Source organism: Vicugna pacos, chromosome 1 (assembly GCF_048564905.1).
Source record: "Vicugna pacos chromosome 1, VicPac4, whole genome shotgun sequence".
NCBI classification, from domain to species: domain Eukaryota; kingdom Metazoa; phylum Chordata; class Mammalia; order Artiodactyla; family Camelidae; genus Vicugna; species Vicugna pacos.
The window spans coordinates 62,793,950-62,809,594 of record NC_132987.1 but is presented as its reverse complement, the minus strand read 5'-3'; the positions used below and the strand labels follow the sequence as shown (position 1 = coordinate 62,809,594).

Here is a 15,645-nt window from a genome sequence, read left to right as displayed (position 1 = left end):
GTTTTGCCATGTACTAGCTAATTGTGTTACTATTTCATAGTCTTCTCTTTTCCATGGATAATGTGATATCCACATATGGTTGCAGTCTAATAACACTGTACATAGACCATCTTCCCCAGTTTATCACCAGTCTAGTTAGGGAATGATGGGAAAGAACCTGGTCCATCTGGCTGAGAACATCCTTGATATTAGAGCTGAATGACAGACAACAGCTAAGATTTATTGAGCATCTATTGTTTGCTGGGAACAATTCTGATCCCTTTACAGTATTAGCTCATGCAATCTTCATAACAGCCCTTAAAAATAAGAATTAATATTATCTCCATTTTCCAGGTGTGGAAAGTGGATTTATACAGAAGGAACTTACCGCAGGTCACATGACTAATTAGTGGTGACAACCACAAGTTAAACATAGGCAATCTAGCTTCTTGAGCCCAGTCCTAAACAACACCACTGCACTGCCTCATTATGAAACTAACCATGACACAGACTAACTGCATACATACAAGGCTCTACAGACTTCTCCCCAAGGCAGAATTTTTTCCGCCTTAACGGAAGCACTGGGGATTGAATCCAGGACCTTGTGCAACCCAAGTACGTGCTCTACCACTGAATTATACCTCCTACCCCTGCCCAAGGCAGAATTTTTGTTAAAAAGGTTCAGGGACCATCCAAGTGGGACAATTTGAGAAGATCTGAATATTTATGGAATCCATTGATTTTTCATTTGAGATTTCATTTTATTTCAAAATTTGGATTCATATTCATGCTGGTGGAAAATCTCAAATAATTCTAAAAATAAGACTTCATAGGTGTAACTGATGCTACAGAAATCTAGGTACATGTTTGACAGCATTGCAGTGTATGCATCTTGTCCCTACAAGACAGCTGATTTATTTAAATTCTCAGAATGTATACTTCCCTTTGATAAGCAGAGTTATTGAATTTAAAGAATTGTATTAACTGTGTTTCCAAAATATCAATGGAATCAGTTTGGTTTTTCTTATTTTCATCTTCCTCCTTTTGACATCTGCAGCCTGTAACTCTCACTAATAACTGAGTTTCCCTTCCTCTATGGTGCAAATCTGGCATCTTAAGCAATAATACTTCTGATAAACTGTGTGCCCTATGGCCCAACACAGCCTAAGTTGAGGTCTTTAAAAAAAAAGTTTTAAAAAAGAGGTCTTGGAAAGGACAGTGTGAAGTTCTGGGTGGCCGCTGATGTAAAGGGGGAAAATGAACAAATGTGTAAAGAAAACACTTGCAAGCAGATGATTAAATCTAAATCCTAAATCAGCAAATCCAGTGTTTGGAAAAATATCATGTCATCAGAAACCTTTTGGTTTCTTCAGCAAATAGACAAATGTTCCTTTGGTTTGGAAAAGAATCCTGCCAAAACTTTTATTTCTCATACATGCAAACAAGAGAGGTGGTAAGGCAGGCTTACTGACCCTGGCTGATCAACAAGGGAAAGGAAGTGCCCAGCTGATGAAAAGACAGGACATTTCTCTCATCTCACAGCTGGCTCCTTAAAATCCAAGGACATACCCCAGTATTTCTTCCTTTGTTCCTGCCGAAGTTTCTGCTAATTGCTTTTTGTTTCAGGGCTGAGCTCTGAGAGAGAAAGGACCCTGTTGCAGAAAATAATTATCACCACCGATGGCAGAGCCTTCTAACAAAAGACCCCTCAGCCCACGGGGGCCTGTCCCTACTGGCCATTGTGGCTGACAGCTCACCACTTGGAGTGCTTCCTTTCCCTGCTCAAGCACCCTTCTTTCCTTCTCTCTGCTCAAGCACTTTCCTTCTGTTTCCCCTCTGAGCAATAAAGGGGCTGTTCACTTCGTCCCACTGCCTCTGCTGTGTGAATGCATCACATTCCGGTGGCAAGAACCCACACTTTGGTGGGCTTCCTAATTTAGGGGTCTCTCTATCTGCTAACAGAAATGTGGTCAAGGAGGCAACTGCTTGGTGGTTACATCTGTGAGGCTGGCCTGGCTCCCCAGTTCATCTCACACAGTCTTTTACATGGGAGGGAAGCCATGTTCCCAGGTGTCAGTCTATTAATATTCACTGAGCCCCTGCCCTGTTTGGGGCACTGGGCTGAGTGCTTATACTGAGTCAATTGCATCCCAACAATTCTGTCAAGCAGGTACCATACCCATTCTATAGATGAATATGTGGGAGTGCAAAGAATACAAAATAATTGATCCCAAGTTGCATAGTTTTTAAGTGGCACAGCCTAGCTTTGAGACCTTCTATCTTAAAACCAGCTTTCACTACATCTCAGGTGTTGAAACCTTGAAATACTATCCAGCAGGCAGATGGTTGAAGTAGGTAGTGACTTACTGCCAGGTTCCAGCCTGGACCTTATAGCCATCTTAGGGAAGTTTGAATCCAGTTTGAATCTGATACCTCAGGCACAAAATACAAGACCCCAAAATATACGGACCAAGTCACTAAGGGCAGTGGGCCAAGGGATAACTATCTCCCAGAATGTTTCCTAGAAGTAACCTATGCTCAAGTGAAGTTTGGAATTTGCTTACCTGAAGACATAAAAATCCACAGCCCCCAGTGAGGTAATCAGAAAGCAGCTAACCTAAAATGTAATCATGATAAACTGTCTCTAAACGTCATGAGATTACTGCCTCTGAGACTGGATTCAAACAGTGAAGCATTTGAAGAGACCCGCTGACTCTGTAACAAAGTCCAAGCCAGGACTCAAAAATAGGCAAGGCAGCAGAGAGCTCCAGAGAGAGACTTCGGGGAACAGGAGGCAGCCCCGCCCAGCCCGGTGCCCTCGCAGTTGAGGCGGGAGATCCAGGGTCCAGCCCTGAGGGACCCTGCCGACAGGAAGGGTTCCCTGCGGGTGTTGAGATGAATCAAGCTGAAGTGGATTTTGAGATCCATGTGGAGCCTGGACTCTAGCCCAGGGCTTCTTATACTACAGTGTGCATGCACATCCTGAGGGGGTCTGTTAAAATGCAGATTGTGACACAGAAGGTCCAGCTGGGGGCCCCTGACTCTGCGTCTCTAACAAGATCCCTGGTGGTGCCCAGGCAGCTGGTCCTCAGAACGCACCTGATTAGGTTTTAGAGGAAGACGAAGTTTTTATTAGCAGTTTCTCCAGTACTCCCACAGAGAGGACACACTGTGTGGCCAGCTGGCATGAGAGTGGTTTCTGCTTGGCAGCTATTTTTGTGTGGCTGTAGTAGCCTATTATTCTCCAAAGCTTTTCAGTGGACAAGGGCATTCACTGGGGAGCAGCTTGAGTAAAACAACCCTTGAGATCACTCTGCTCCTTTGCTGGGGCTCTACAATTTCCAAACAACCCACTCATGCTAGGGGCCCTGGTCTGGGAAGACTAGCTGAATAGACAGTCCTAGCAGATTCTACTCTAGAACCTCTCCTGGGACAGGGCCAGCGCTGGAGCAAGGATTGGATTTTTCAAAAACAAACACTACCACCAAATCCCCTCCATCTCCACCCCAAACAAACAACAAAAATGCTTACTGAGAAACTAAAGGGAAATGAATACTAAATCACTATTCTGGCTCTTCCCCCAACCCACTCACACATTCATAGGTTATGAAACAAACAGATCAGAGTCTGTATTGACGGAATTTGGTTTTAGAGCCCAGTTAAAAGTCAGCTTGAGTGGGACACCAGCCTTGACCTGTTTCCTTTCCTTCGCCTCTCCCAGAGTTGGCAGAGGGGAGTGGCTTCTGGGCAAGGACACTCATACTCAGAGCTGGGAAGGTTGGTGCTGGCACAGTGTAGTTGGCACGGTCAGCTCCTGCTGGGGAATGTGCTCTCAAGGTTACCCTTTTTTCCCTCACCAGGTTGCCCTGACCTGAAATATCCCTAGCCACCCAGCCCCCACTCCCAGAGGATGAACCTCAGGGGAGCCTCTGTTTCCTCCCCTGAGGCCCTGCCCCTCTGCACAGCACCTGCAGACACCACTGCAGCCTGTTTGGATATCTCTGTGGACGTCTGCATATCTGCCAGGCAGGCCAGCCCCTACGCTGACTCATTTCTCTCTGGCCATTTAGCAGCCAGTAGGCTGGGTCAGGAATGGCCCTAAACCAGCATCCTGCCTGAGTGGCAGGGGGCACCTGTCCTGTGCTCGTCTGCATGGCATCAGCTCCCTCTGCCAGAGGCATTGCATTACCTCATCCTGTTCCTAAGCCTGAGCCTGATTTGGGGCCATCAGTCAAGTCCCTTCTCCCTGTTTAAGGGGTACCTCTGATTTTCCACGTGTTCAGAGAACAGAGGAACTTTTTTCCATTCTTCTCACATTATTCACAGTGGATTTGATTAACATTTTCCGGGGATCTACTGTATGTCAGGCACTGTGCTGAGCCCTGATGATAAAGAGCTGCCTCTGAATTCTTCCCTTGGGTTCTCTCTAGTGACTTACCCATCTTCCAGAAGCCTATCGTTCCACTTCTATAGTATCAAACGCCTTTGAAACATTAAGAGAAGCGTCCTTGTTTCATATTTAGATATCACTTAAAACAGGCAAATGACCAGCACAGAGGGCCCAAGAAGTGCTTCATTACTATCCACTTACAAGAATTTTTGTAAAAACAAGCTAGGCAACAGATGTGCCTCATTATCAGTGTGAGTCATCAGAAAGAAGGTGTGTGATGAGCAGAAGGTCAGGTACCCACGTGTTCCCATCTGGACCTCTCCATGGGATTCCTCCTGCTCACTATACAAATACCACTTTGTGCCTCCTCTCTCTCCAAGTGCCAGGTCTTTGTCCTCTGGTGCCTGCTGGACACCGCCACTTGGATGACCTGCTCAAATTCAACCTGTCCCAATGAGAACCCAACACCCCCCTCCCCAAACCTGGTTCTCCTGCCTCCAGTCTTCCCTGTTCCATGACACAGTGCTTTATAGACTCAAGGTCCAGTACTGACAGTCCTGGGGACTCTCCCCACAGCCATCTGTAGTGCTCAACACATGTTTATTGAATGGAGTTCCTTTGGCATCAGTTTGATGCCAAATGAAACCACCAATGCAAATGAAATACCAATGAAACTGCTCATTTATTGGATTACTTCCCCAAACTGGCTGCCCAGAGTTAAGAGATAATCTCTAAGTTGGGTAATGGTTTCTCTCTGCAGAGCACTGGGCTTAGCTCCAAGAGGAGGCAGAGACACACTAACCAAATGGCATTTGTAAAAGTGCATCAATGTTTACATAAGTGCATAGAAAATGGTTGAAAGGGAAACACACCACACTAACAGCAAATAATAAGGAAAGCTAAGGGTGGGGGATATACAGGAACGCTGGACTGCCTTCACAATGTTTCTGTCAGCCTAAAACTGTTCTAAAAGATAACTCAATTTAAAGAGAAAAATAGTAGAAAAAAATGAAAATGTGAGTTGTTGAAAGTTCAAAAGTTGCATAATGTATGCAAAAGCTGAAACTCAAGGCAAGAAGTGCTTGCTGAGGAGTCTTGAGACAAGGGCATCTGGGAGTGCAGAGGAGGGGAGGCTGTGACCAGGGATCTCTGGGAGTCTCCTGGAAGGAACAGATCTGGGGAGCCCTGAAGGTACCATCTCATCAGGCTGTGAGCATTTAATACCCCATTGCTGGAGTATGGAAGGTGTTCAAAGGAGGTCAAATGCAAAGAAGGCAGTTTTGAATCAAACAAGCCTCGGTTGGAATCTCAAGCTCTCTAAGTATCTTAGACATACTTATCTCTAAGTAGCTTAAGCTCTCTAAATCTCTATGATCTCATGTCTGTAAAATGGAAATAATGATGCTTACCTCATAGGTTTAAGTGAGATAATGCATGTAATGTGCTGAGTATGGTGTGGGCACCTTAGAAGGGCTCAAAACATGTTAGCTATTTTAGATGCTACTATCAAAACCTCAGGTCAGAATGACTCCTAAACTAACTGTGTTCCCAGTTTCTTCTCCCCAAGTCTCTCAGTCTCTGCTCCCATTGGGGTCTGACTGCATTTGCCCTCCTATCCTGACTTTCTAGGCTGATTTCTTGCATCTTTCTCTCTATCTTCTCCACTGAGGCCCCTGGGGTTCTCTGCCATGGTGATCACCCACTTCTGCCACGGACCCCTTTCCTCTTCTGCAAATAGGTTCTTTTCTTTTTCTTTTTCTTTTCTTTCTTTCTTTTTTTTTTTTTTTTTGTCTCTGCCCATCACTGATTGTGGCTTCCTGACTCCATTTCCCCACACTCATCCTAATACCTGTCAGTCCCTCTGGGTCTTGTTACAACCAGCACTTCCAATGCCATATTTATTTGCCCCAGCACAGCTATATCTTAAGATTCATCTTTAATTGGAATTCAAAATTAATAAGAAAGGGACCATCTTATCCTGTGATACTTGAACCCAAATTAATACTTTTCCTACATAAAAGACAAAACCAAAAGGGATAGCTAAAGCATTTTCTGAGAAATATACCTGTAGTACCCTATGGCAAGATACCATCTGGTTTATTGGAAAGAGGTGCAAAATATACATGGCCTGAGAGAAACCTCCTATGAGAGGTTGAGATTATTAGTTTCGTGAGGAAAGAACCCTATCTGTCTCTGACAATAGTCCTTTAGTATTGGCAGAATGAGATGTCCTTGGACATCTGATGTTTATAAGGTTAGCCATTGACCAGGAAACTGATAAAATTAATCAAAGGGTCCATATCTCCCTCCTAGGCACACCCTTACTTTCCTGCGGTTTCTCATGGCCTTAGATCCATCAGAGCAGTTAAGAGTAAGATTAGCAGAGGGCCATAAATTTAGATCTTGGGTCATTTTAGCTGAAAAGTCCTCTATCGTAGTGTGTAAGAACTCTCATTCATTGCTGGTGGGGGAGCAAAATTGTAAGGCCACTCCAGAAGAGAGGCTGGCAGTTTCTTTTAAAGTTAAACACAATTTTACAGAACAATCCAGCAATCATACTCCTAGGCATTTACTCAACTGATTTGAAAACAGGTCCACGCAAAAATCCTCACCTGACTGTTTCAAGCAGCTTTATTTATAATCTCCAAAAACTGGGAGCAACCAATATAGACTTCAATAGGTGGTACAGCCATACAATGAAGTACTATTCAGCAATAAAAAGTTACAGGCTGTCAATTCATGCAACAAAATGGAAAATACTGCTAAGTGAAATGCATATTGCTAAATGAAAGAAGTTGATCTTAAAAGGCTACATATGATGTGATTCCATTTATACAACATTCTGGAAAAGGTAAAAATATAGAGACTGAAAATATGTCAGTAGTTGCCAGGAGCTTGGGGAGTGGGAAGGGCTGAATAAATGAACAATATTTTAGGACAGTAAAACTATTCTGTATGATACATGGGACTATGCATTTGCTAAAACCCACAGAACTTTACAGCACAAAGACTCAACTTTCATATATTCTAATTAAAAAAATAAATTAGTAGGTCAGGGGGATCCCAGAGTAGAATACAGACTGTGATAAAAGAATCTAACTGTTACTAAAATGTATGATATAACCTCACTGAAGTAAGTAAGTGCTGATCTAAGTGACTTTGGAAATGAGTGGAGACTGTAAGAGTAAAGACTAAAGGAACTGTACATGAGCACTATGCTCTAATTGACTGTTTCCCATGGGGGTATGGATTAACAATTCTGAAACCACTATGCATGTAAGCTGGGATTGAACAAATAAGTAAATGGATGGCAGATAGTGGGAAGCAGGTTTCTCACTCTTGGAGTATGAAGCAAGATAAACAAGAGGGAATTCTAGACTGAATCATGCGATACTAGGTAGTTGCAGATATCAGTATGAATCTGTGTTTAGTTTAATATAGATACAGATGGATATATGTAATAATAATTATGGATGTGTGTATATACAGATTAGTATTTGCATATAAAAAAATAGAGAAAGTCCACAAAACCAAAGTTGGTCCTTTGAAAAGATCAGCAAAATTGACACAACTTTAACTAAACTGACCAAATTTAAAAAGAGAAAAAAAAATCACTCAAAATATGAAAACAGATATGAAAGAAAGGACATCATTACCAAACCTACAGAAGTAAAAAAAAAAAATTATGAAGTAATACTATGAACAACTGTATGCCAACAAATTAGATAACTTGAGGTGAAATTTATAAATTCCTAGAAACACAAACTATTAAAACTGCCTCAAGAAGAAACAGAAAATCTAGATTGACCTATATAGCAAGTAAAGAGATTGAATTAGTAATTTTAAAACTTCCCACAAGTTAAAGCCCAAACCCAGATGGCTTTACAGGTGAATTCTAACAAATAATTAAAGAGGAATGAATAACAACCCTTCACAAACTCTTCCAAAAAAATTAAAGTGGAGGAAACACTTTCCAACTCATTCTATGAGGATAGTATTATCCTGATTCCAAAATCAAAGACTTTACAAGAAAAACAGAGCAATATCTGAATATAGATGGAAAAATCTTCAACAAAATAGTAGCAAACTAAAATCAATAGCATATAAAAGGGATTATACACCATGACTAAGCAGGATTTATCCCAGGAATGCAAGATTGGTTTAACATCTGAAAATCAATAGAATATCATATAGAATATCAATATCAATATCAATAGAATAAAGAATCAAAACCATATGCTCATTTCAATAGATACAGAAAAAGCACTTGACAAAATCCAACACCCTTTCATACAAAAACACTCAACAAATAAAAAGGAACTACCTCAACCTGATAAAAAGCATTTGCAAAAATACCACAGCTAATATCATACTTGGTGGTGAAACTGAATGGTTTTCCCCAGATCAGGAAAATGACAAAGATGTTCCTCTCTCAGCACTTCTATTCAATATTGTGCTGGAAGTTCTAACCAAAGCAATAACTCAAAGGGAAAGAGGTATCCAGATGTAAAGGAAGAAGTGAGACTACCTCCATTTGCAGATACTATGATTTTGTCTGTGGAAAATCTTAATAAATCCACTAAAAAACTATCAGGATACACATGTGTATTTCCTAGATCTGCCCACAGAGAAGGCTAGAAGCAACAACATCCAAGTAAAATAAGTACATCCAGTGCCCAGATCTTGGTTTCTAATACCATTCTCCAATAAAAATAAAGCAGACTTTTGGGGGAAATGACTAGGGGAGGGAATACACAAGAATCTGGAGTATCTTCTGGATCCAAAAGTAAGGGAGGGTTCAAGGTCTTGGGTTCAATTCCCAGTATTTGCTCTAAGAATGAATAAATGAATGAATGAATGAATAAATAAATTAAATAAACAAACCTAATTACCTACCCCCCCCCCCAAAAAAGCAGTTTTGGGGAGGAGGGCACAGCTCAGTGGTAGACTGCATGCTTAGCATGCATGAGCTCCTGGGTTCAATCCCTAGTTCTTCTATTAAAATAAATGAATAAACCTAATTACCCTACCCCCCCCAAAAAACCCCCCAAAATAAAGAAGTGCTCAAAGGACAAAATGATGGAGATGTGTCTTTGGCACAAGAGACAACTAAAGGAGTTCCCAGTGGCCAAAGCTTGGAACAAAATAGCATAATACTGGGTTATTAGCCAAAATATAAAATAAATATTGATGAGATCCAGCTAATATAAATAAACGATTGACTAAATAAATAAGTGGGAAAGATAGACAAATGTGTGCAAAAGAATTCCTATACAAGTTTGGAATTTGCAGATACTAACTACTATATAGAAAATAGATAAACAACAAGGTCCTACCATATAGCACAAAGAACCTATATTCAATACATTATAATAATAAATAATATGGAAAAGAACATATATATATGTATAATTGAACCGCTATGCTGTATACCAGAAACCAACACAAAATTGTAAACCGACTATACTTAAATAAAGAGAAGAATTCTTACACAAATAATACATGTAGATATTGTTCCATTAAGGAGGTGCAGCATAACTCCCTGCCCCTAAAGTGTGGACCTCACATAGCACGTAGTGACTTCTCTCCAAAGAGTACAGTATGAAAAGGGGAGAAAAAAGAAAACCTTACAAATAGTACCTCAACTAGATAATCAAAGTCAACATCAACAAAGATAAGTAATATTGATAGTACCTTTGCTATAATGTGATGAAAATGGCACTTTACTTCTGTGGTTTTTCTCCCAGAAACACTTAACCCCAGTGTAATCAGAGGAAAACAATAGATAAACCCTGATCGGAGCACATTGTACAAAATATTTGACCAACGCTCCTTAAAACTGTCAAGTTCACCAAAAACAAATCTGAGAAACATTTACACTCTAGAGGCACCTAAGGAGACATGACTACATGTAATGTGGTATCCTGGATGAAATCCCAGAACAGAAATGGAACATTAAGTACAAACAAAGAAATCCAAATTAACAATAGACTTTAGTTAAGACTATGCATCAATTTGGGTTCACTGGTTGTGATAAATGTACCTTAGTAATACAACAGTAGGAGATAGTGGGCGTGGGGTGTATGGGAACTCTCTGTATTACCCCTGTAACTTTTCTGTAAGTCAACAAGTAATTTACAGTAAAAAGTTTATGTTAAAAAAAATACAAGGGTGAAGGAGGTCAAAAAGCTATAAAGTTTCACTTTTAAAATAAATAAGTCATAAGTAAGACATGGGGATGTAATCTACAGCATAGTGACTATAGTTAATAATACTGTATTGCATATTTGAAAGTTGCTTAAAAAATCTGCCTTCTTAGCAAATCTCAAGTACACAAGATTATTAACTATAGACATACTGTTGTACATTAGGCCTCTAGAACTTATTCTTTGCATAATTGATATTTTATATCCTTTGATCCTCAAGGGAGTTCTCCTTGCACAACTATTCCTTAAAATCAAAAAAGAGAAAATGATTATTTGTTTATAAACCAATGCTAGATTTCTCACTTCTATTTTATATCTACTTCTATTATATGTCAGGAAGCACCTCTTTCTCTTATGCTGAACATGATGCAAATAATGGATTCACGTAGGCAGCCAACTCGTACTGAGCACATACGATGTACCTATACGTGTCAATCAATTCTCATACCAACTCAGTGAGGTGTGTTCTAATGTAATCATCATGCCCATTTTCCAGCTGAGAAAATTTAGAGAAGTTAGGAACTTGCCCAAGTAGTGAGAGATAGAGTTAGAATTTAAATCTGGGTCAGATGACTCTAGAGCCCATGTTGGCCTGTGCTATCATGAAATCTGCAGCCTAAGGGCTGGCTGGTGTTGGTTAGCACCCAAGGTTCAGAGTGATGGCAGAAGAGTAGGTAGGCAGGTCCCGAGCATCTCTGCCAGGCAGCCATCCAGGCCACTGTCCCCTTAGAGTTTCCTGGTCCCCCCCAGGGCCCAACCACTGTGGAGCCATGGGGATGGGGTGGAGCCTGTTCCTCCCTCCTCAGTGGTAAGCCCCTTCTCCCAGGAGCGAGGCGAAATAAGGCGATCGTTAACAGGGTCACCACATTACACAACATCCGCATTTGTGAATGGTGCTCCCTGAGCTGCGCAGCGCAGACGTGTGGTGGCTGGTGGCACAGTCTGTGAGGTGAGGGGGCCGTCCCAAGTGAGGGAGCAGAGGGGACTACAGTCTGGGGCAGCCTGGGCTTGGGCAGGACAAGTGAACCCAGGTTTCCCAGCCACTGAATTACCCTGTGCTCCCAGTGTGTGTGCACTGACAGCTTCTCTGTAGCAACGGGTCTGAGCCTGAGACACAGAGCTGCCTTGGAGAGAGCAGTCACCCCTCTCAAGAACCCTCATCAGCACTGTGAACACCAACTTAACAATAATGAGAAAAAGAACACAGAGCTCTGACTTGGGACCACACTGTTGGCATCTCAAGCCTTCCCTTAATTCTTCTTTAGCATCATGCTACCTGCTTTTTTTTGAGGGACTTTACAATGAACAAATCACATGAAACTCACTGTTGAGCTTCTGGAGCCATTAAAGAAGGTGGCCATCATCACATTGTGCCCCGTGTGTCTCTTGTGAAGTTCTATGAGTTTTTCTGGGGTTTCGTTATCAAAAAAGGCTGAGCTTCTTCTGATCAACTGCAGGAGAGTGGCTGTGAATCTTGTTCCTGATTGTGTTTCTTTCTCGGCTGTAGCCCGAAGAAGTCAGAATCACTTCTGGAGCCCTATTCTAGCAACCGTGCAGGACTCCAGGACACATATTTTTTAGATAGAGGCCCTACCCACCTGGTTTCATCTTATTATCCTGTCTTTCTCAGTAGGACTCCAGGGTTAAAACAACAGACTTGGAGTCAGCCCAACCTTCTACATTGCCATTTACCAACTGTGTGACCTTAGGCAGGATACTTAACCTCTTTGAGTCTGTATCGTTATCTATAAGATAATAGTACTGACCCTACAGGGTTGTTCTTAGAATTAATAAAATAATCGATGTAAAATAATTAGCCCAGTATACATCCTATAATAATGCTCAATAAATGAGCATTTTAAAAGTTGTATTTCAATTTTAAATTTGTATTTATTTGCCATTGCCACCTCAAGTCCTTTTTTTGGAATAGCATAGAGGTAAAAACAAGTATAAAGAGGAAACTGTTAGGTAGTCCAGGCTTTTTCCATGCACCTGTGTGGGACATTCTTTCCCTATTAGACAAACGCAGAAGAAATCGCAGGGTAATCAGAAGGGTGGTTGGTAGAATGGATTTAGGACAAGTTAAGTCTCTCTCTGGAGACTACCCGAGGCTGAAGAGACCTGCCTCCCCAAGATCATACCATCCCCATGGAAAGAGTTACCCCAACTCCAGGGCTTCCTGATGTAGGTTCAGCCGAGGCCTTGGTTCTACCTGTAACCCAAGCCAACCTCTCCCAATTCTGCTGCCCTCCCTCCTCTGCAGATCTTAATCCTGAGGACATCTTTAATAAACTTCCTATGCACAAAGCTCCTTCTAGGTCTGTTTGCCAGACACCCTCCCTGTGACAGTTGTAAGGTTTGATTACTAAATGGCCCCATCTCTGACAGTCTAATGGGTTTGTCTCCACGATGGGCATGTACAATCCTGGTTCCCCTGCCAGGGCACGGTCTCATCAGGGATGCCTCTAGACCTGGCAACCTGTAGAAGCTGATCAAAATTAGAGACTGGGAGAAAATGCAGATGTCCTAGGTCTTCCTACATAAATGAAAAAAAAATTAATAATCCCACAAACCACTAAAGAGGAACAATTCAAATCATACATCTCAGAAGTATTTGGCATTGAAGTTGCTTCACCCTGAAAGCTTCTTTAGTAACAACTGAATTTTTTGCTTCCCACGTCTCCACCTCCATCTCAAGTTAAGCCAAAAGGAAAAACCTACTGTTTGTTCTGGGTAAGCAACTGTGCAAAAATCTTGAAGGCTAATCAAGATTTTAAATTTTAATAATAAGTTCCTTAATGGAGCTCTAACTGCCAGGAATTCAGCAGAGAGGGAACATACACAGAGGTGTCAAATTCCAGCAAGCAAGATGACGCTTAACCCCTGAAAATACAATAGAAACTAATTTCTATTCTCCAGGGCACTTTGCAGGTCACTGATTCAGCTACAGATACTAAAAATAATGCATCTGTAGTGGTTCAGTTGAAGAACTGTAGGTAGTATTAAATCTTATGGGACCCAGAGATGTATATTTTAGATTTCTAAAGAGAGTCCTCAGAGGTCCTTGACACAGTTTATAACTGTGCACACATGAAGTGTGAACATGTCTTTAAATGTGTATTTTACCACTTCTTTTGGCCATAGCCATAATAATAGTAATTTACCTGGGCAAAACTTTCTCAGTACGTTATTGGGGTGTAGAGTGGGTGCTGGCAAGTGGAGGAGCAGCTGAGGGAAGCTCTCTTCTCAGAGGAAATGGCTCCCAGTCCTCTGGTCTACAACGCCAGCTTTAGTTTTATCTATTTTTAGAGGTCTGTTGACCAAGCTCATTGTGATAATCTATTGTCAGATGAGATATGTTCTGGATTTCCAACTGACGCTATGCATGGGTTTCGCATCCTAACTCTAGTTATCAAGACCACACTGAGGGGAGGGTATAGCTCAGTGTTAGAGTGCATGCTTCGCATGCATGAGGTCCTAGGTTCAATTCCTAGTACTTCCATTAAAATAAATAAATAAACCTAATTACCTCCCCTCAAACTAAATAAATAAGTTAAAAAGTAAGCAAGTAAATAAATAAATAAATAATGAAAAGATCACACTGGCTTTATTTTGAGATAACTTAATTTTATGGTTTGCTTTTACTCACATCAGAATCACATATTTGTTCACTTTTTTGTATATGCTCTAGAATGTGCTTACTACTTAAGTTGAATATCACATTAGCCATTCCTCTGCACTATATACTTAATTAAATATCAAAATAGCCTTTCTTTTTCAAGGATTTATTGGTCGACGTTGCCTCTACTTCAGTTCCTATTGGTTGGTTATTTAAAAAAATGTTTTTTAAATTTATGCCCATAATATTTATTTGCCCACTTAGGTCCCTTGAGCAGCAGAACTTGGAAGAGAGATCCTTAGTGATCATCTCATCCCACCCCATAAAGTACAGATGCACAAACCAAAGCCCAGTGAGTCTCTCTTTGAAGAGAAGTAGTTGCTGGTACAAGATTTCAGACACATTGTATTAACTAGATACTAAGATTAACAGTGTCTACTTTTTCTTCTTATGATTTTTCAATAGTTGCATCACCTTACACAGACAAAGGGGGACTTGGAATTTTACTAGGTAGACCAAGGTTTGCCAAACACAACCTGAGGAAGGATGAGACCAAAGGTCTAGGCTGAAGCAGAAGACCCAGGGCCTTCATGCTGAGAGACTGCCTTGTTGGCACTTGGAATTTAATCCATTACATTTATATTGTTTGTAATTTTATTAATGTGTATCTATAAAGAACTCTGATATAACCATATCATGCATACTATATAACTATTTAAAAGAATGAGGTAGGGCTCAGTGCACTTATAGCAAATCACATCCAAGATAGATGTGGTCGAAAAAGTAAGCTGCAACGTGGTTGCCTTTGGGAGGGCAGGAAGTGGGGGCAGTGGGAACTGACTGGAAAGGGGCATGAGGAAACCTCTGGGGGATGGAAATGTTATGTATCTCCTTTTGGGAAGTGGTTATATAGGTGTATACAATAGTCAAAACCCTTTCACGGAATAATTAAGAACAATGAATTTTATCACATATAAATTATATCATAATAAAAGAAAGTAAACTAAAACAGAAAATAAGCTGCAGAGTAGCATATTCAATGCGATTCCATTTGTGTTATAAAAGAGGAGATATAAATATTTTTCCTTATATATGTTAAAAATAATTTCTGAAAGGACACATATGATACTATTGATAGTGATTAACTCTAGGGAGTGGGCCAGGGAGAAATTTTTCATTTTATAAACTTCTGTAGTATTTAAGATGTTTTCTTCCCTTTTATGCATAATATAGTAAGTCATATATACAGGTGTATATATATATATATATATATATATATAACTTGATTGTAAACATTTCTCTTACTTGTGAAAAAGTAGAGGACGATTATAAGATCTTAAGAAAAATTTCTGGACCACAGCATATCTCTGTGGAGAAAGATAAGTAACAAAATAGAATGTGAACAAAACCATAGGTTCACCATGACATACAGTGTTTACCAGACACATTCC

At 40.7% G+C, this 15,645-nt stretch overlaps 1 protein-coding gene and 1 non-coding gene across 2 annotated transcripts in view; one reads left to right on the top strand and one right to left on the bottom strand.

Moving 5' to 3' along the window:
- The window catches only part of TFRC (transferrin receptor), a 104,941-nt gene that overhangs the window by 30,076 nt on the left and 59,220 nt on the right, over positions 1-15,645 (bottom strand). The window lies entirely within an intron of this gene.
- TRNAA-CGC (transfer RNA alanine (anticodon CGC)) lies at positions 14,005-14,077 on the top strand. Its single transcript has one exon. It is a non-coding gene; the product is annotated as a tRNA-Ala (tRNA).